This window comes from Vicugna pacos, chromosome 3, assembly GCF_048564905.1.
Source record: "Vicugna pacos chromosome 3, VicPac4, whole genome shotgun sequence".
NCBI lineage: Eukaryota > Metazoa > Chordata > Mammalia > Artiodactyla > Camelidae > Vicugna > Vicugna pacos.
The window spans coordinates 24,569,946-24,591,111 of NC_132989.1; the positions used below are offsets into that span (position 1 = coordinate 24,569,946).

General features: G+C 36.8%; 1 protein-coding gene across 3 annotated transcripts in view; it reads left to right on the forward strand.

Moving 5' to 3' along the window:
* The window catches only part of KLHL3 (kelch like family member 3), a 231,815-nt gene that overhangs the window by 77,840 nt on the left and 132,809 nt on the right, over positions 1-21,166 (forward strand). The gene's annotated exons all lie outside the window — the stretch shown is intronic.

Sequence of the window (21,166 nt, forward strand, 5' to 3'; positions counted from 1 at the left end):
TTGAATACCTACACACGAGGGTAGTTCACAGTCCAACTTTGAAGAGTCATCATTTAGTGGGGGAAGCAGACAAATACTTCAGATCTTCCTGATGAAAGATATAATATAGGTAAGCATAGGTTGCTTGAGGAATGTGTGAAAGGCACCTAACCCAGCCAGTGAATTCAGGGGGCTGACTGAATATCTAAACTCATTATCTGAAATCTTACATGGGTACTCATCACTTCCTGGAAATCCTACTTAATTTTCTGGCAATCTTATATTCATTCTCCCACACTCAGAAACAAGTATTTCTCATCTTCTCTCTCTGCAAGCCTTCTCCTTTCCTCCTTATGGTGGTCTAAGATATGTCCACAAATGATTCGATTATCTTCCTTTCAAGGCGTGGAGCTTCATTCTCTTCTTGAGTATGGGCTGGACCTAGTGGCTCATTTCAAACAAATTAATATGGCAGAAGTGACTGTGTATATGTACATATATCACATCATCGCATCGTACTCTTTAACTGACAACTAAAACTGCAGTATGGTTATACCTTGGTGAAGCCTGAAAATAAAGGAAGTGACTGTATGACTTCTGAAACTAGGTCATAAGAAGCACCGTAACTTTCCTTCCTCTCCCTCTCTCTTGAATGTTCACTTCAGGAGAAGGCCAAGTACCATGTCAGAGCATCTCTGTGGAGAGAGCGACATGGCAAGGAACTGAGGCCAGCTGCCAAGAGCTATGTGAGTGAGCTCTCATAGAAGCGAATCCCCCAGCCCTGGCTGACATCTTGATGATAACCTCTTGTGAGACCCTGACCCAAAATCACTCATCTCAATACCTCACAAATTGCTGACTCACGGAAACTATGAGATAATAAATATTTGTTGTTTTAAGCTGCTAAGTTTGAGTGATTTGTCATAGGGAACTAATATAGATCTTGGTGCTTGGAAGTGGAGTTCCTCTGCAACAAAGACCTAAAAATGTGGGAGTCGTTTAGGAACTAAACAGTAGGCAGAAGGTGGAAGGACTTTGAGGAGAATGTTAGAGAAGAGTAGAAGAAGCTTGAATAGTTTGTGAGAAGAAGTGTGATGGCCTTTCAGAAGACTGTGGGTGAAATCTTAAGGGAAGTGAGGAAAATATTAGTGGAAGCTGAAGGCAAGGTCATCCTTTATATGTAGAGGCAGAAAGTTCAGCAACACAGCTGTGTTAATGTAGAAAGTAGCAAATGTACATAAAGAACTCGGTCATTTAGCTGAGGAAATTTGCAGGCAGACTGTTGAAGATGTTACCTGGTTTCTTCTTGCTGTTTAAGATAAAATGTTGAGAGAGACGTTAAAGAAAAGATGGTGAAACAGAAAGGAGCCAGGACTTATTGGTCTTAAAATTATTTCTAGCATCTCCAAAAAGTAAATGAGCACATGATTCTAAATTTAAGAATTGGTTTCTAGGCAAAGATCAAATCTAGGAAACTGTGAAGAACACATGATCTCATGAGCTGCTAAGGTCTGGAAAGTAATTTTGTTATTCAGCAATATAATCAATACCCTTTTTCATCCTTCCCCTAATTTGATCACCTTGCTTCTGGCCCTCATGAAGAAAATGGCCACTCCCCTCTCATCTCCTGAACACTGTCTCCTGTCTACAGAGATACATGCCTCGGCTCTCTGCCTTCTGCCTCCTGAAGGGCAGTTGTGGCAGCCTCTTCATTTGTGCTTTTTCATCATCCTGTGTTCAAAGACTTGATTCAACAACATTTTCTCTTTCACTATCAGTTTCTCTCTTTATATTGACTAATTTTCATCAACAAACATGCTGTTTTATCTCCCATCTTATGAAAATAAATCCTCCCTTTATTTCATATCCCTCTGTAACATTACCCCATTTCTCTGCAACCCTTTGCAACAAAACTTCCTCGCTTCTCAAAAAAAACTTCCTCGCTTCTCATTCCCTCTCAGTCCACCCTAATTTGCCTTCTGTCTCCATCACTCCTCTAAACATGTGTTTGTCAAGGTTACAAAGGACTTTCATGCTAACCAATCCAATGGTCCCTATTCTAACCTTAGCTGATATCTCAGCAGTATTTGCTTTAGATGACCTCTCCCTTATCTTTTTAAACAGCTTTATTGAGGTATAACTTACATAGCAATATATTCACTTATTTAAACTGTACAACTGTACAATGTTTTTAGTATATTCACAGTATTGTGCAACCCACTCTAACATTAGAACATTTTTGTTCCCTCTACAAGAAACCTTGTACCCATTAGCAGTCATTCCTCATTTCCCCCTCTTTCCCTGTCCCAACTATAGGCAGTCATTAATCTACTTTATATTTCTATAGATTTGCTTATTCAGGACATTTCATATAAATGGAATCATATAATATGTAGTCTTTTGTGTCTGACTGCTTTCACTTAGCAAAATGTTTTCAGGGTTCATCCTTGTTGTACCATGTATTAGTATGACTTCATTTCTTTTTATTGCCAAATAATATTTAATTGTAAGAATATGCCACATTTTATCTGTTCATCAGTTGGTAGATATTTAGATTGCTTCCTTTTTGGGGTTCTTATGAATAATGCTCTGAACATTTGTGTTCAAGTTTTTATGTGGACATGTTTTCATTTTTCTTGGATTTTTACCTAGGAGTGGGATTTCTGGGTCATATGGTAGCTCTGTGTTTAACCTTTTAAAGAACCACCAGATTGTTTTTACAGTGACTGCACCATTTATATTTCCATCAGCAATGAGTGAGGGTTCCAATTTTTCCACATCTTTACCAACACTTGTTATTGTCTGTCTTTTAGATTATAGCAATCCGCTATAGACTGAATATTTGTGTCCTCCCCCAGATTCCTACGTGGAAACCCTAATTGTGGAGGTGGGGCCTTTGGGAGATAATTAGGGTTATATAGGTCATGAAGGTGGAGACCCCATGATGTGATTGGTGCCCTCGTAAGGGGGTGAAGAAATCAGAGTGCATGCTCTGTCTCTGTCTCTGTGTCTCTCTTTTGCTCTCACTCTCTCTCTTGCTCAGCCTTGTGAGGACACAGGGAAAGGCTGTATACCAAGAAGAGAGCTCTCAACCAAACTCAACCATGATGGTACCCTGGTCTTGAACTTCCAGCCTCCAGAAACGTGAAAAACAAATTTCTGTTGTTTAAGCCACCCAGTGTATGGCATGCTACAGCAGACGTCATTCTTGAAACACTTTCTTATTTTGGCTTCCAGGACATTACACTGCCCTGGGTTTTTTCCTGCCTCACTTGTTGCTCTTTTTCAGTGTCATTTGTTTGTTTACCTCATCATCATCCTCTTCATTTTCTTTTTCTTCCACTAAACTTCTAAATATTGGAGTGCCCTAAGACTCTGTTTTGTGGTATCTGCTCTGTCTACACACTCTCGCTATGTCATTTTGTCTCGTGTCTTTAAATACAATGTGCTAAATGCTTCCAAATTTCTATCTTTAGGCCCTACTCTACCCTGATCCCAGACCAGGATCCCTATATCCAGTTGGTTAGTTAACAGCTCTTCTTAGATGTCTAATAGGAACTTCAGGTAACATGTCCAAAACAGAACTCATGATTTTTACCCACAGACCTGCATTGTCTCCCAGTCTTTCAAATTTCAGTAAATGAAATTGCTATCAACCCCCTTGTTCAAGCCAGAAGCCTGTGAGCCATTCTTGATTACTCTTGTTCTCTTACACCCTATGAAAAGTCCATTAGCAAGTTACTTTTGACTCTGCTACCACAGTGTGTTTGAATTCAACTACTTACTTTCATGTCTCCTACTGCTATCCTAGTCTCAGACATCATTGTCTCTTCCCTCAAGTTAGACCCCTCCTACAAGTTTCCCTGCTTCTATTTTACAGTTCATGATACATATAGCAGCCGATCATCTTTTAAAATTTGAAGACATCACATCATGTTACTTCCTTGATTAAAATCCTTCAATGCTTTCTATTGCTTTTAAAATCTAAACTTGTTTGCCTGACTTACAAGGCCCTTACATGATCTAGCCCTTGCTAGGTCTCTATCCTCATTTCCTACCATTCTTCTGTCAGTAACAGCCAGCCTACTGGCCTTCTTTCTTCCTTCCTTGGGAGTTTACACTAGCTGTTTCCTCTACCTGGAATGTTCTTCCCTGGTTCTTCACATGGCTGGCTTCTTATTGTCATTTGTGTTCAATCACCAATCATTCTAATTTGTGTGTGTGTGTTTGTTTCTTGTCTGCTCTCCCACACCTGCTTCACCCACTGTGAAATCCTTGTGGTCAGGTCTTTGTCTATCTATCTGTCAGGGCTACAGTCCCAGAATTTAACAAGGTGCCAGGTAGACATTTCTTAAATATTTGTTTCTCAAAAAAAGTTTTTATTGAGATATAATTGATATATAATATTGTATTAGGTTTAGATGTACAGTGTATGTATATATTGTGAAATGATTATCACAGTAAGTTTGGTTACATCCATCGCCAAACATAGCTACAACTTTTTCTTGTGATGAAACTTTTAAGATCCACTCTCCTAGCAACTTTCAAATATACAGTAGAATATTGTTAACTATAGTCACCATGCTGTACCTTACATTCCTAGCACTTATTTGTTTTGTAACTGAAAGTTTGTGCCTTTTGACCATTTTTACCTATTTCCTTGAACTCCCTCCTCCTGCTCTGGTGACCACCAGTTTCTTCTCTGTATCTATGAGTTTGTTTTTTTCTCTTAGATTCCATATACAGATGAGATCATACAGTATTTGTTTTTCTTTGACTTATTTCACTTAGCATAATTCCCTCAAGATCCATCCATGTTGTCTCAAATGGCACAATTCCTTCTTCTTTTTTATGCCTGAAAAATATTCCACTGTATTTATATACATTTTCTTTATGCATTCTCTGCTGACTGGCACCTAGTTGTTTTCCATGTCTTGGCATTGTAAATAATGCTTTAGAGAATATGGGAGTGCAGCTATCTTTCTGAGATAGTGATTTTGTTTCCTTCAGAATCAGAATTGCTGGATCATATGGTATTTCTATTTTTAATGTTTTGAGGAACCTCTGTACTGTTCCATAAGTTATTGCATCAATTTACATTCCTACCAACAGTGCACAAGAGTTCCTTTTTCTCTCCATCTTCAACACTTGTTTCTTTTCTTTGTGATAATAGCCATTCTAACAGGTGAGGTGATAGCTCATTGTGGTTTTTAATTTACATTTTTATGATGATTAGTGATGTTAAGCACCTTTTCATGTGCCTTTTGGCTATTTGCATGTCTTCCAGGAAAAAAATGTCTATTTAGATCTTCTGCCCATTTTTATTTTTATTTTTTGTTGCTATTCAATTTATTTAAATTAAAAAAAGAAAAAAAATCAATTCATCCGTTTTCTCCCACCCCCCACACTTCCTGCCTCTGGCAACCACCAATCTGTTCTCTGTATCTATGAGCATATGTATATGTATATAGATATAGATATAGGTAAATAAATACATTCAGATGTTTATATCTATATATCTATTTCAGATATTCTGTCCATTCTTTTAACTATTTTTTAAATTGAAGTATACTTAATTTACAATGTTATGTTAGTTTCAGGTTTATAGCAAAGTGATTCAATTATATGTATGTATATTCTTTTTCAGATTCTTTTCCATTGTAAGTTATTACAAGATATTGAATATAGTTCCCTGTGCTATACAGTAGGTCCTTGTTGTTTATCTATTTTATATATAGTAATGTGTGTATGTTAATCCCAAACTCCTAATTTATCCCACCCTACCTTCCCCCATTTTCCCCTTTGGTAACCCTAAGTTTGTTTTCTATGTCTGTGAGTCTACTTGTTTTATAAATAAGTTTATTTGTATAATTTTTTAGATTCCACATATAAGTGATATCATATGGTATTTGTCTTTCTCTGTCTGACTTATTTCACTTAATATGATAATCTCTAGGTCCATCTATATTGCTGCAAATGGCATTATTTAATTCTTTTTTATGGCTGAGTAATACTCTTTTGTATAGGTGTATATAGGTATGTGTGTGTATATATGTACACACACATAAACACACACACACACCACATCTGCTTTATCCCATTGTCTGCTGATGGACATTTAGGTTGTTTCCATGTCTTGGCTAGTGTAAATAGTGCTGCTATGAACATTGGTGTGCGTGTGTCTTTTTGAATTAGCATTTTTTCCATATATATGCACAGGAGTGAGATTCTTCTGCCCTTTTAAAAATTGAATTGTTTGGTTTATTTCTGTTGAGTTATATAAGTTCTTTATATATTGTGGATCTTAACCCCTTATCAGATATATGATTTTGCAAATATTTTCTCCTATTCTGTAGGTTGTCTTTTCATTTTGTAGATGGTTTCCTTTGCTGTGCAGAAGCTTTTTAGTTTGATGTAGTTACACTTGTTTATTTTTGCTTTTATTGTCAAATCCAAAAGATCATTACCAAAACTGATGTCAAGGAGCTTGCTCTATACGCTTTCTTCTAGGAGTTTAAGGTTTCAGGTCTTGATTTAAGTCTTTAATCCATTTTGAGTTGATTTTTGTGTATTATGTTAGATAGTGGTCCAGTTTCATTCTTTTGCATATGGCTATCCAGTTTTCCCAACACCATTTATTAAAAAGACTATCCTTTCTTCATTTTATATTCTTGACATCTTTGTTGTAAATTAACAATATATGCATGGGTTTATTTCTGGGCTCTATTCTGTTCTATTGATCTGTGTATCTCTTTTTATGACAATACCATACTTTGATTACTGTAACTTTGTAATATAGTTTGAAACCACAAATTGTGATGCCTCCAGCTTTGTTCTTCTTTCTCAAGATTGCTTTGGCAATGTAAGATCTTTTGTGGTTTCATAGAAATTTTAGGATTATTTGTTCTATTTCTGTGAAAAATGCCATTGGAATTTTGATAGGGATTTCATTGAATCTACAGATTGCTTTAGTGCTCGCTTTGGCAGCACATATACTAAAAATTGGAATGATATGGAAAAGATTAGCATGTAGATTGCTTTGGGTTGTGTAGAAATTTTAACAGTATCGATTCTTCCAATTCATAAGCATGAAATACATTTCCATTAATTTATGTCTTCTTCAGTTTATTTCATCAAGAGCTTATAGTTTTCATTGTATAGGTCTTTCACTTCCTTGGTTATATTTATTCCTAGGTATTTTATTCTTTTTGATGTAATTGAAAATAGAATTGTTTTCTTAGTTTCGCTTTCTAAAAATGTATTAATTAAATGAATGATTTTGAACTGACTTCCAAACTGAGTTCTGAATCAGACTAAGAGTTATCTAGGCAAAGAAGGGAAGAAAAAGGAGCCAGAAGTATCCAGTCATTGTGTTTCAAATGGATTATAGATGTTCGGTAGACGTTAATCCCCTCAGTCCTTGATCTACTCAGGTACAACCTGGGAAGAGTGCCAAGAACATCCTTATGCTGAACTCCTTAGAGGGCATTTATAATGGAGCAGTGTTTAACCACAAGACCCATCATCCCTTCAAATAGCAAATATTGTTAAGGATATCTGGCGTTTTCTGCTCCAATGGAAGGTGCTAAGTGCAGTCCAAGGATGTCATCTACCAGCTGGACATCTATTTCAGGAGCCAGCTGCTGCCTATTAAGAACAAGAGACAGTGGAGTCAATGGAACACATAGTGATCCAAGAGTCCAGTGACTATAGTGTATAGCTGGCCTGGAATATGAAGCACGGAGGCTGGGCAGGGGATCCTGGTGGGCCCAGCTTGGGGTGGTGGCCCTGAATTGTTATCTTCATATATAAATCAGATACTTTAGTCTCTGCACTTGGGATACACTTTTGGTAGGATCTAAGGGCGACTACAAGGTTACTATTCTATAGTCTATAGTATAGACGGCAAACAAGAGCTTCTTCATTGTTTTAAAATTCTTGATAATGAAAAGTTTGATTGAATTTGAAATCCTTCTGCTTTAGCACAAGAAATCTTTCCACCACTCTCCTGCTTTGCCAGTAATCTCCAGCACGCCGGACTTCTTTCTTCCTTGGGACCCTTACACTAGTTGTTCCTTCTGCCTGAAATGCTTTCATTTGTCAGTTAAAGAAAATGCAGAAGAACTAGATTCTTTAAGTAAAATTTCAATTTCATTTTAGAATGGTTATAAAACTTTTATATGTTCATCTACCTAACCATGGATAAAGTTTCTTGTGGATGGTGATTATCAAAAATTAAAAAGATAATCATTTAAAAATCTTCATCAGGAATTGAACCTGACCATTTGAGTTATAAAACCAGTTTCTTTTCTTCCTTCCTACCTTCCTACTGTTTCATCCTTCCTAAATAATCCAATCAAAAAGTAATTAGGTAGGGCTGAGCAAAGTAGGCTTCTGCACTGGAGTGTGGGAGCTGCTGGGTGTCTGGCATGGGGTATCAGAGCCTGAGTGAAGTAAGGAGGGTGTTTATGAAGAGAAGGAGGATAGCAGCCTGTGTGGTTGTTGGGAGCTCCAGAGAGGTGAGGAGATTGTCTGCACAGGATGGTGGTGACAGCAACAGCTGTCAAAGTGCTAACAATGTGTTAGGGCTTGAGTGAGGTGAAGGGGGCGTCTGGGTTGGGTGTTGGAGTTGGTTAAGTCAGTGATAAATGTCAGACCCTAAATGAGGTGAGGAGAATGCTTGCCGGCTGGCACCATGTGGCAGAGTTTGATTGGGGTGGGAAGGGAATTTGTGCAGAAAGGTGATAGTGGCCTGGCATGGGGTGTTTAAGCCCAGCAGGGTGAGGAGGGCATTTGCATGAGAGAGGCTTGTGGCAGCAGTGATGAGCCAGCAGAGTTTCAGTCTGAGTAGGGTAGGGAGGACATCTTTGTGAGGGAGTGGTTGCAAAGCAAGAGACTGATAACACACAGGCAGGACTGAGCCAATAAGTAAATGTATATAGAGGATAATGGGAATCAGGTTTTTCACTGTCAAGAGAAGAGAGTTTTAAATATGGAGAAGGAAAAAACTAGAATGAACTTTGTGGTATTGGATTGGAATTGGAGGTAGAGGTGTGTACTTGTGGCTTAATAGCTTGATAGATGAATAGATAGATATATAGATAGATGAAGAAATAAACATTGATATAAATGCATGGATTATATACATGTAATGTGTGTGTGTGTATACACACACACACAATGTACCGTGTTTGTGTATATACACATACATATTCCCTCTCTCTGGGAGCAGCAACACTCCTAACAGCAATGAACACATATAATACCCGTATCTTGGTTTCTACATACCATTCTCCACTGAAAGGAACCAAGACTCCTTGGAAAAATAGCTGATTCCAGGGCCTGAAATATCTTGTTAAACAGAAAATGAGAAGTAGTAGGAAAAATTATGGGGACATGTTGAAAGAATACAGAAGTCAGCTTGAATGAATTTCCAGTGGCCAAATCTGGGATACTTGGAACATCAAAATAATGACAATAGCAAATTATAACCCACTGAATAAAATAGAAATCCATGAGTCCATATTGATATAAAGAAATGAATAAGTAATTCAGGGAAAGAGAATTAATAAAGGTAGAAGGAATGATTGGAGTTAGAAAAATCACCATTTCAAAATCATCATAATAATAATTAATTCAGCCAAGAAGCGTCAGTGAATATTTAAAACTAATGGACAAAAGTTTGATGAGGAAAGTTATATTATGTAATCTCAAAATACCTCCAGACAAAATACCTAGTAGTTACAAAGGGGAAAAACAACTTTACAGGGGAGAAATCTGGCAGACACCACCGTAATAGAGTGGTCAAAGTTAGCATCACCAGTAATGAGGCAAATAGAAATCATGTGCCATTTGATTGGATGCAGTGTCACTTCAGTGACACTCCTGTCAAAAATACATAATCTTTTTTTTAGTGGCTTGCCTCTTTATTTTATTTTTCACATATGTATTTTCTTTTTCATATTCTTTTCCATTATTGTTTCTTATAGGATATTGACTATAGTTCTCTGTGCTATACAGGAAGTCATTGTTGTTTATCTATTTTATATATAGTAGTTTGTATATGTTAATCCCCAAATTTTAATTTATCCCTCCCCTCCCCCCTTTCCCCTTTGGTAACAAGTTTGTTTTCTGTGTCTGTAAGTCTATTTCTGTTTCATAAATAAGTTCATTTGTATCATATTTTAGATTCCACATATAAGTGATATCATATATGGTATTTGTCTTTCTCTGTCTGACTTACTTCACTTAGTATGATAATCTCTAGGTCCATCTATATTGCTGTAAATGGCATTATTTCATTCTTTTTTATGGCTGAGTAGTATTGATTGTATATACATATATACAATATATATATATACCATATACACCACATCTTTATCTAATCATCTGTCGATGGACATTTACATTGCCGGCATGTCTTGGCTAGTGTAAATAGTGCTGCTATGAACATTGGGGTGCATGTATCTTTTCGAATTAGATTTCCTTCCAGGTATCTGCCCAGGAATGGGATTGCTGAATCCTATGGCAACTCTGTTTTTAGTTTTTTAAGGTACCTCCATACTGTTCTCCATAGTGACTGTACCAATTTACATTCCCATCAACAGTGTAGGATGGTTCCTTTTCTCTACATCCTCTCTAGCATTTATTATTTGTAGACTTTTTGATAATGGCCATTCTGAGGTGAGATACGTCATTGTAGTTTTGATTTGCAATTCTCTAATAATTAGCGATGTTGAGCATCTTTTCATGTGTCCATTGGGCATCTGTATGTCTTCTTTGGAGAAATACATGTTTAGGCTTTCTGTCCATTTTTAAAAAATTTTTTTTCCGTTGTTGTTATTGAGTTGGATGAGCTGTCTGTGTATTCTGGAAATTAAACCTTTGCTGGTCGCATTGTGTGCTAATATTTTCTCCCAGTCTGTAGATTGTCATTTTGTTTTGTTCATAGTTTCCTTTGCTATGCAAAAGCTTGTAAGTTTGATTAGGTCCCATTTGTTTATTTTTGCTTTTATTTCTATTGCCTTGGGAGACTGACTTAGGATAACATTGCTGTGATTTAGGCAAAACATTCTCTGACGTATGTTCTCTAGGAGTTATATGGTGTCATGTCTTATATTTAAGTCTTTAAGCCATTTTGAGTTTATTTTGGGGTATGGTGTGAAGGAGTGTTCTGGTTTCATTGATTTGCATGTAACGATCCAGTTTTTCCAGCACCACTTGCAGAAGTGACTGTTTTTTCTCCATTGTATATTCTTGCCTCCTTTGTTGAAGATTAATTGACTGTAAATCTGTGGGTTTATTTCTAGGCTCTCTGTTCTCTTCCACTGATCCATATGTCTGTTTTTGTGCCAGTACCATGCTATTTTAATTACTATAGTTTTGTAGTATTGTCTGAAGTCTGGGAGGGTTATGCCTCCATCCTTGTTCTTTTTCACATCTGGAAGGTGAAATTGGTGGTAGTGTGGCTGTCAAAGGAAAAGACATATAACAACTTCAGCTGAATGCTGGAGTCATTCACTGACATAGGCACATATTCATTCACACGACCCTAAAACTGATAACTGAGAGCACTACATTTACAAGGATGACCCACACCTGGTACAGTTAACCATTTGTCTAGAAACTGCACAAGGATGCTTCTTGAGCTCAGATTTCAATCACGGATTGCTGTCAACTTGTGCTTGCAGGAAACACTCCTTAGAAACATGAAGAGGCCTGGAGAGGGTAGCCTTTGTCATATCTGCTTTCATATAATTTAGCAAAAAGTACACCTTACAGTAGATACATATGATAGGATAATTTATTGAAATATTAATTTGCCTTTTATTCTATTTTCCTGCCCTATTCCAAGAATATTTTTCTGCTTTTTTTCTTTGAGCTTTTGTTCAGTAGGACCCATGCAGAAGTGCAACTACCTTTTGTTTTTTAAAGCCTAATCTAATTGAAGGGCTCATGTTAGGTGGTCCCAGAGGAGAGGGGAGAGAGGCAGGAGCCCAAGAGGGAAAGTCTACTGAGGAGACCTCAAAGAGAGATATTTGGGATGGGAGGATTCCATGGGGTAGCAGGGTCCCGTACCTCTGTGCTGCTCTCTTGTAACTCCCTGGGGGTGTGATCTGTCCTCAGTGTAGAGTGGTTTTGTGGTACAGTGGGAACCTGGACCTATGGTGTTGGGGTTCCTAGCCTTGGTAAGGAGCCCCAGCTCAACCTGGGAGGAGGCAGGTTTCAGGAAACAGCAGAGTCACCTTCCTGCAGGGGATGCTGTAATCTTGGACAGATAGCCTATAAACAATGATTAATCTGGACCAAAGATCAGAAGGCCATCCCTAAGTATTCTGGACTGTGTACAACCCCATGTCTTTGTCCTAGGGATGGGATGGGCTCTAATATTGACTGAGGTTAAATTTGTATCAAATTGAAGAGTGGTGGCTTAGGATGAAAATTACTTGAAAATAGAAGAAGACAATGATGTTTCCTTCTCCTAGAACTATGAAAACTTTCATACTCACCATACACATTTATAGCTGTCAAAATCTGGGGTAAGTTCCTTATGCATAGAAAGACTTTCCCCCCAAAAGTTCATCATGTCTTTAATTGTACCTTTTCTGTCAGAGAACTTGAGATATTTCAGGTTGATACGTGCCTCCAGAAATTAATACTGAATGGAATCAGGATACCTCAACAAGTTTGCTTTTCTATTATTTACTCTAACACCTAAGCTGAAGTGCCGAGAAGGAAGGAACAAGCTAGCCTGATGTTTGGTAGACGCAGGTGCGTTTCTGGTCTCTCTCCTTTCCTGGTGCTCCCAGAGCTGACTTGGGGCCGGGAGCAGGTATGGGTTGAATACCAGTTTAATTTCCGTTTTCTTGCAGCTTTATCTTCCATGTGCAAATTGTCATTCAAATACCCAAATCTTGTATTTCTTTTAATCTTAATTTGAGCCAGGAGGCACTGAGGACTGAGACTTCAGTAGACCAGATAAATGATGGCTAAAAGCATAGAATGACAACCCAACTCCTTCTTTAGTGATGTTTTTATTTTCCAAGTAAGGAAGCCTATACAGAAGCTATACAGGCAAGAGTGTCATGGGATTAGCCGTGTGTGAAAAAGCCAGTTGACTGTAGGTTGTAAGTTGAGACTCTGCCACTACCTGGCTGTGTGGCCCTGGGCATGTCATTTTAACTCCCTGGGCCACATCTGTCACATGAAAGGTTTGTACTGGATAACCAATAATGGATCTCTTCATGCTCTACTCTTGTGATCCTGGAGTGTAGAGTAAGAAGATTATTTTGAAATTGAAGTACAGTGATAAAAGAGCCTTACTGACAGTTCATACTTAGATATACTAGGAATTATTATTTTTGGTAGAGCTTTTGAATGTGCCAGTGAGATCAATGCAATGTTTTTACAAAACTATGATCAAAATCTTGTGATGAAAGTTACAGATTGTATTACTATATACTTTGGTTGTCTGCAGTAGATGATTGTATCAGGGCTTGGTGAAATCCCCCCAAACCAATGATGAGAATTAGAATCATTAGAATTTGAACTTAATTATATGCAATTTTAATCATTGAAAGAAACCCTGTTGATTGATACTTATGAATGAAAAGTGCTTTATATGTTACTTCAAAAGCTGGAAAATAGACCATATTTAGAATTCTGTGCAGCAAAAGAAGCTAGATTTCAGGTAAATTATTCTGTACACATAGGCAATCCCAAACAAACAGATCACTGCTAATATACTGAGAGATTTCAGTCATCATATTGATTATCATATGGAATGGGTTCCTCAAGGAGCATATGATTCTTGATTTCATCGTTCCTAATCATTAGCATACTGTTGTTGCTCATACAAATCTTGGGTAGTTATTTTAATTTTTTCCACTCTTCTCCTAGTTTTGTTTGGAAAAAAAAAGATGCATGTTATTTTATTTCTCTATTAATGTTCTGAAATTATGATAATAAATATCATTTAACTAAAAATGTTTAGATCCTGAATGATCTGGAAAGGCTTTATACATAATCTGAACTCACTGAACAACAATTAAATACCTCTCTTACAGCTCATTTAGTAGACTGACCTGTTCTTTGCTCTGTTCACTGTGTATTTAGAAATTAGGAATGATCAGATTCCTGAGGAGTCGAAATGTATGTAGTAGTATGAATGTTACTTCATTCACAGGTCTGAGTATAGAACACTTCACAAATTAAATCCTACTCTGAGTTGCCACTCTTTTGGTTGATGGAAATTTGATCTCAATCAATGCAAATTATTTTCCTTTTCTGTACAAGTGAGGAAGAGAAGCTTTATTAAATTGTTATCCATGTTTGGAATTATACTACAGGCTTAAATTAGAAGTTGAAATGGACTTAACAAGTAAGATTTAATAACTTCATTTTCACATGGATCTCATATGCCTCATGAGAGGAAAATATTCAGTATAAAATCTGCTGAAGGAAATAAATATTTTTAAAAATTGAAGTTCTTATTGGACTAAGAAAAACAGTACACTACAAAACATATACTGTAAGAGTAATATAACTAAAGTTCATAAAATTTGAAACCAAGAGTTGAGTAATTTATATACTTTAAAGGAATGTCATTCTGTGACCCTGTAATGGAATTCATAGGTATATCATTAAATCTGGTATAACCTTGCCTAGAGAAATCTAGGCAAGATGTGTGTAGGCAGCTTCACAGGAGCAGATGAGTGAGGTCTGACACCCCTGAACATGGATGCTGAGAGCACTTCTCTTCTACGTGGTTGTAGTCGTTTGCTAGGACTGCTTTCACAAAGTACCACACACTGGGTGGCTTAAACAACAGAATTTTATTTTCTCACAATTCTGGGGGCTAGAAGTCCAAGATTAAGGTGGTGTCAGGGTTAGTTTCTGGTGAAATCTCTTTCTGGCTTATAGACTGCTGCCGTCTCACTTCTAGAGCCTGCAGAAAGGAACACAGCCCTGCAGCAGCCTGATTTTAGCCTAGTGAGACATGTCTGATTTCTTACAGACTGATGGATAATAAATTTGTGTTTTTTAAGGCACTGAGTTTGTAGTAATTTATTAGAGCAGCAAAAAGCCAATATACCATACACCATCATACCCTTGAAACTGACTTATATGATTCCAAACACAGCATGTATACACACTGTTTCCTCTACTTGAAATGACATTATCTTCTTGTAGGCCTCTTTTTTTTAAATTTCTCTGAAACTTTATTTTCAGATAATGTTATTAAATGTATTTTTATTTTTGGTATATATATTTATTGAATTATACTCAGTTTACAATGTTATGTCAATTTCTGGTATATAGCATAAAGCTTCAGTCATACATGAACATGCATAGATTCGTTTTCATATTCTTTTTCACCATAAGTTACTACAAGATATTGAATATAGTTCCCTGAGCTATACAGTAAAACTTGTTGTTTATCTATTTTATATATATTAGTATCTGCAAATCTCGAACTCCCAGTTTACTTCTTCCCACCCCCTTCCCCCCCTAGTAACCATGTTTGTTTTCTATGTCTGTGAGTCTTTCTATTTTGTAAATAAGTTCATTTGTCTTTTTTTTTTAGGTTTGGATTCAACTTGTAAGTGATATCATATGTCATTTTTCTTTCTCTTTCTGGCTTACTTCACTTAGAATGACAATCTCCAGGTCCATCCATATTACTGCAAATGGCATTATTTTATTATTTTTATGGCTGAGTAGTATTCCATTGTATAAATATACCACATCTTCTTTATCAGTCATCTGTTGATGGACATTTAGTTTCTTTCCATGTCTTGGTTATTATAAATAGTGCTGCTATGAACATTGGGGTGCATATATCTTTTTAAATTAAGGTTCCCTCAGTATATATGCCCAGGAGTGGGATTGCTGGATCATATGTTAAGTCTGTTTTTAGTCTTTTGAGGAATCTCCATACTGTTTCCATTAATGGAAACAAACTACATTCCTCCCAGCAGTGTAAGAAGATTCCCTTTTCTCCATAGCCTCTCCAGCATTTATCGTTTGTGGACTTTTGATGATACCATTCTGACTGGTGTAAGGTGGTACCTCATTTAGTTTTGATTTACATTTCTCTAATAATTAGTGATATTGAGCATTTTTTCGTTTGCCTTTTGGCCATCTGTGTCTTTATTGGAGAATTGCCTGTTTAGGTCTTCTGCCCATTTTTGGATTGGGTTGTTTGTTTTTCTTATTAAGTAGTATGAACTGTTTATATATTCTGGAAATGAAGCCCTGGTCAGTCTCATCTTTTGCAAATATTTTTTGCCATTCCATAGGTTGACTTTTTGTTTTGCTTATGGTTTCCTTTGCTATGTAAAAGTCTTTAAGTTTAATTAGGTCCCAGTTGTTAATTTTTGCTTTTATTTCTACTGCCTGGGTAGACTACCCTAGGGGAACATTGCTGAGATTTATGCCAGATAATGTTTTGCCTATGTTTTCTTCTAAGAGGTTTATAGTGTCTTGTCTTATGTTTAAGTCTTTAAGCCATTTTGAGTTTATTTTTTTGTGTGGTGTGAGGGAATATTCTAACTTCATTGATTTATATGCAGCTGTCCTGTTTTCCCAACACCGTTTGCTGAAGAGACTAACTCTTATACCTACTTCCGAAGTTAGCTTCTGCTAGAAGAATTTACTGATCTCTGGGTTTCTGCCTGTATCTACCCTAACACACAATACCTGTTGTACTTCTTAGTGCATTACTATTGTTGATTTCTACTCTTTTCCAAGACTGTTGTGCTCCTGGAGGCCAGGGACCTTTTCCCACAGCATCTAGGCCATGAATGAATTAAGTGGAGTGATGAATAAATGAAAATAGAATGTTCTAAATGCTTTTAATTTAGAAGGCTCTTATTCTGTGTGTGAGACCGTGCTTATGTTTGTACTTGAGTGTGTGTTCTTTAGAGAAGAGATAGTCTGAGAAATGTCAATTTGTTAGGTCTTCTGTCTTTGTTTGGGCGAGTATAACAAAAATACCATAGACTGGGTAGCTTATAAACAACCAGAATTTATTTCTCACATTTCTGGAGTCTGGGAAGTCTAAGATCAAGGCTCTGGCAGATTCAGTATCGGTGAGGGTCCACTTCTCAGTTCACAGATGGGCATCTTCTTGCTGTGTCTTCACATGATGGAAGGAGGGCTAGAAAGCTCTTTGGGGTCTCTTTATAATGGCACTAATTCCATTCATGAGGGCTCTACTTTCATGGCCTGATCACCTCTGAAAGGCCTCACCTCCAAATACCAGCACATTGGGGATTAATCCTCAACCTATGAATTTGGGGGGACATAAACCTTCAGTCTATAACATCTTTTAATTCTGATAATCTCCCTCAACCTCTCTCTCACTGGCAGTTAAATAACTTATTATTGGAGTTTTATATATAAGAATTCCAGGTTTACTTGGGGCTATGGCTGTGGGCCTTGTCCCAAGACCAAGGTGATACACATTGCTTTCAAGATAATGTTCAGCCTCCACTGTTACCTGTGTGTGTGGAGGGAGAGGATAAAGTGGAATGATAGGGCTGTACACTAGCTGGGCCACTGTTTCCTTCAATGGACAAAACCCCAGAAGCATTTGTTTGCATCTTTTGTTTTAAAATTAATCAATTTTAAAATTTAGATATAATTGACATATAACATTGTATTAGTTTTAGCTGTACAACATAATGATTTACAGTACATATATATTGCAAAATGATAACCACAATACATTTAGTTAACATCTATCACCACATATAGTTACAGTTTTTTTTCTTGTGATAAGAACTTTTAAGATTTACTCTTACAACCATCAAATATACAATGTAGTATTGTTAACTATCATCAGCATGCTGTACATGATATCCCCAGAACTTATCTTATAACTGGAAGTTTGTTCCTTTTGTCTGGTCACTTCTCCCACACTTGGGAAGCTATCTTGTTTTCCCACCAAATCCTCCTCCTTTAATATCCTCTCCCATGTGGAGGAAACAAATATAAATCCCTTCTAAAAGCCTAGATTTTGTACCAGAGGCAAGAAAATACACAAGGAGTGAAGCAAGATATAATTAATATCTCCACTGATTGAACTGGTCTGAATATTCGTGTTAGGAGAGTCTCTCCTAAGTCTAGTCCTTGTTGTGCCTTTTTTTTTTTTTAAAGCATTTTATCATGGGTATTACTCTTAGGTTGCCCAAGAGGGGAAGGGGGAGAGAGGCATGTGCCTTTGAGAGAAAACAGGTGAGAGGAGCCCCAATAATGGCATGTTGACGTTTTTGCCATTCTGTCAAGTATGGGGTTTAAAGTCAGACTTACTTTGATTTGATAAAATAAGTAATGTGACCTTTCAACATCATCATAATGGTATAAGATTCATAATACCAGTCATTATTTTTCCTCTACAATATCAATTCAAGTGCTACATGATACTCCTACTTGAACTATTTATTTATAAATTACTCCCTTATTTAATTAGTTAGCTATTTGGGGGCAATTAAATACTTACCAGCTTTTTTTTTACTAGTATAAACAGTATTGAGATGGATATCCTTGTAGCCAAATCCTTACATAGATCCTCAATTATTTCCTTAGGATAAATTTCCAGAAACATTATTAATGGTTCAAGAGAACAGATCAAATTTTGAGGCTATTTATGTGAGTCGCTAAAGAGTCCACTAGAAAGATTGTACCTCATCACAAATGACAGAGTGCCCCTTTGGAAAGTACCTTGAGTAAATAAAAATGGAACATCTATTGGTCTGCTAGGGCTGCTGTAACAAAATACCAAAGAATAGGTGATTTAAACAACAGAAATTAATTTCCTTGCAGTTTGGGAGGTTGGGGTCCAAGGTCAAAGTACCAGCAGGATTGGGTTCTCCTGAGACCTTTCTCCTGTGCTTGCAGATGATCACCTCCTTGCTGTCTCGTCACATGGTCATTCCTCTGTGCACATATGCCCCTGGAGTCTCCTCCTCTTCTTATAAGGATACTAACCATTTTGGATTAGGGCCTCGCCCTAAATGGATGCATTTTAAGCTAATCACCTCTTTAAAGACCTTATCTTTGATTTCAGTTACATTTAGAAGTACTGGAGGGGGGAGGGCTAGAGCTTTAAAATATGAATTTGGTGGGGAGGAAGAGTGGGGACACAATTCAGTTCATAACAGAACTCTAACTGCAAAAAAGTCTTGGATGTAATAAGAATTTGACTTAAAAAAAATCAGAGTTTCTGCTTTCTGAAAATATAGCTGGCCATAGTTTCCCCTTTCTTCCTCAGCTCATTATTTTTCCTTTTCTCTTGTTCTCTTTTTCTAGGTATATTCAGAAACAGTAAAATACAGTCTTTTAATGTGCAGTTATATGAGTTGTGCAACCATTTTCCATCCCTTGCAGAAGGGATGGAAATCAAAAGTTGTCTAAATTTCAGTTATATTTTTAAACTTTTTTGTTTTGGAAGGGTGAGATACTTGTAAGCAACATAAAGCCAAGAAAGATACTCAGGCAATGATCTAAAAGGTAAAGTAGAAAAAAAGGTTTCTACTTGAATGATCTGAGAGGTAGGAAACTGACAGCATCATATAAGTGTTTATATTAACACTACTTATTCACTGTCCCTACCTTTACTGATCTAATCTCCAAAAAGAATTGGACATCCCAATTAACTTGCATCTATCTTGGCTCTCTAAATGTCTCTTAAATATGCTGTGTTGTTTCCAATCATCCTAACCCCCTTCTCTATGTAAGGCTTATACTAGACATATGTTTCTATGAAGCTTTCCTAGTCAATAGAAATGAAACGAATTGGATCCTCAACAAGGTAGTGTGGAAGATTGTTTTTAAAACAATGTAGGAACAAACTGCTACTTTAGGATTTACAGTTTGGATAGGAAAATAAGTTATCTCTTTCAGAAATTCATCTTTTACTGTTTTTACATTTATTTGGATGACTCTAAAATATATTTCCTCAGATCTAATCTCTTATCTGAGCTATAGTCTTGGGCATCCCAGAAAACAGAATCCCATGAATATCCCACTATCACCTAAACATTAACAACTATGTTCATCACCTTCCCTACTCCCTCTAAAATTAAATAATTTTCTTAGATCTTCTAGTTATATCATGCTGCAGTCTTAGGCCTCCAGATTTCAAACACTAGAATGCTTTTATTTTCCTCATTCTTTATCATCAGTTAGCAAATCCTGACATACCTGAATTTTGTTTTATAACAAGATGATAGTTTCTATTATTCTTCTAATTTTTCCAGTAGCTCTTATTCCTATCTCACATGCTGTATACTACTCTTATTAACTGCTTCTCCTCACAAGATTGTAAGGTATGTGAAGGCAGAGATTTTTGTCTGTTGTTTACTGCTATATTCCCAGCATGCAGTATATAATTTATTGGGTAAACTGAGCACTTACTATGTGCAAGGCACTGTGCTCTGTGTTTACATGCAGAATCTCATTTAATTTTTTACCACACCGGGTAGGTGTTTTATTGTTCTGATTTTCAGATAATAAAACTTTTATTTTCTTTATTTAAGAAAGGTTAAGTGACTTGTCCAGTCACACAATTCAGTAGTCACACAGTTAACAGGTGGCAGAGCCAGTCTATTTTTGTCCCCAAATCCCGAAGCCTTTGGAATGATATTGACTCCTTAATCTGAATTTCAGGACATTCCATAATATCAAAACCCTCAACCTATCTTATTATTCTGTCGAAAACCAGTCAAGCTGATCCATTCACTGCCCCTGGAAGCTTGTGTAGCTTGTATGTTTCTTCCAGATTTTGTTTAGATAAACGTCCTTTATAAATTTTATCTAGCCTTTGACTCTGATTCAGTGCCGCTTTCTAACAAATCATTTCTAACAAATCATTCGTAATACACTGCATTCCAGTATACAGTGAGGAATTCGTCTCAATTTACCACATGGTTTTAGGGCTCTTGATTACATTATGTTTTATACCTTGTATCCCACTTCTTACGTCTTGCTTGGCACACAAATGTTTCAATGAATGGAAGCCATTATTTCTTGCATCCCCACCTGAGTCCCTATGGCAGTTATCAGGGGTGCGTGATACTGATAAACAATGTTCACGTGCTTAACTGCTTGCGCTCCCAGTTCAATCGAAAACGCCTTTTAAAAGCTTACGTTTTAGTTGGGAAAGAAGCACGCATAAGTAACG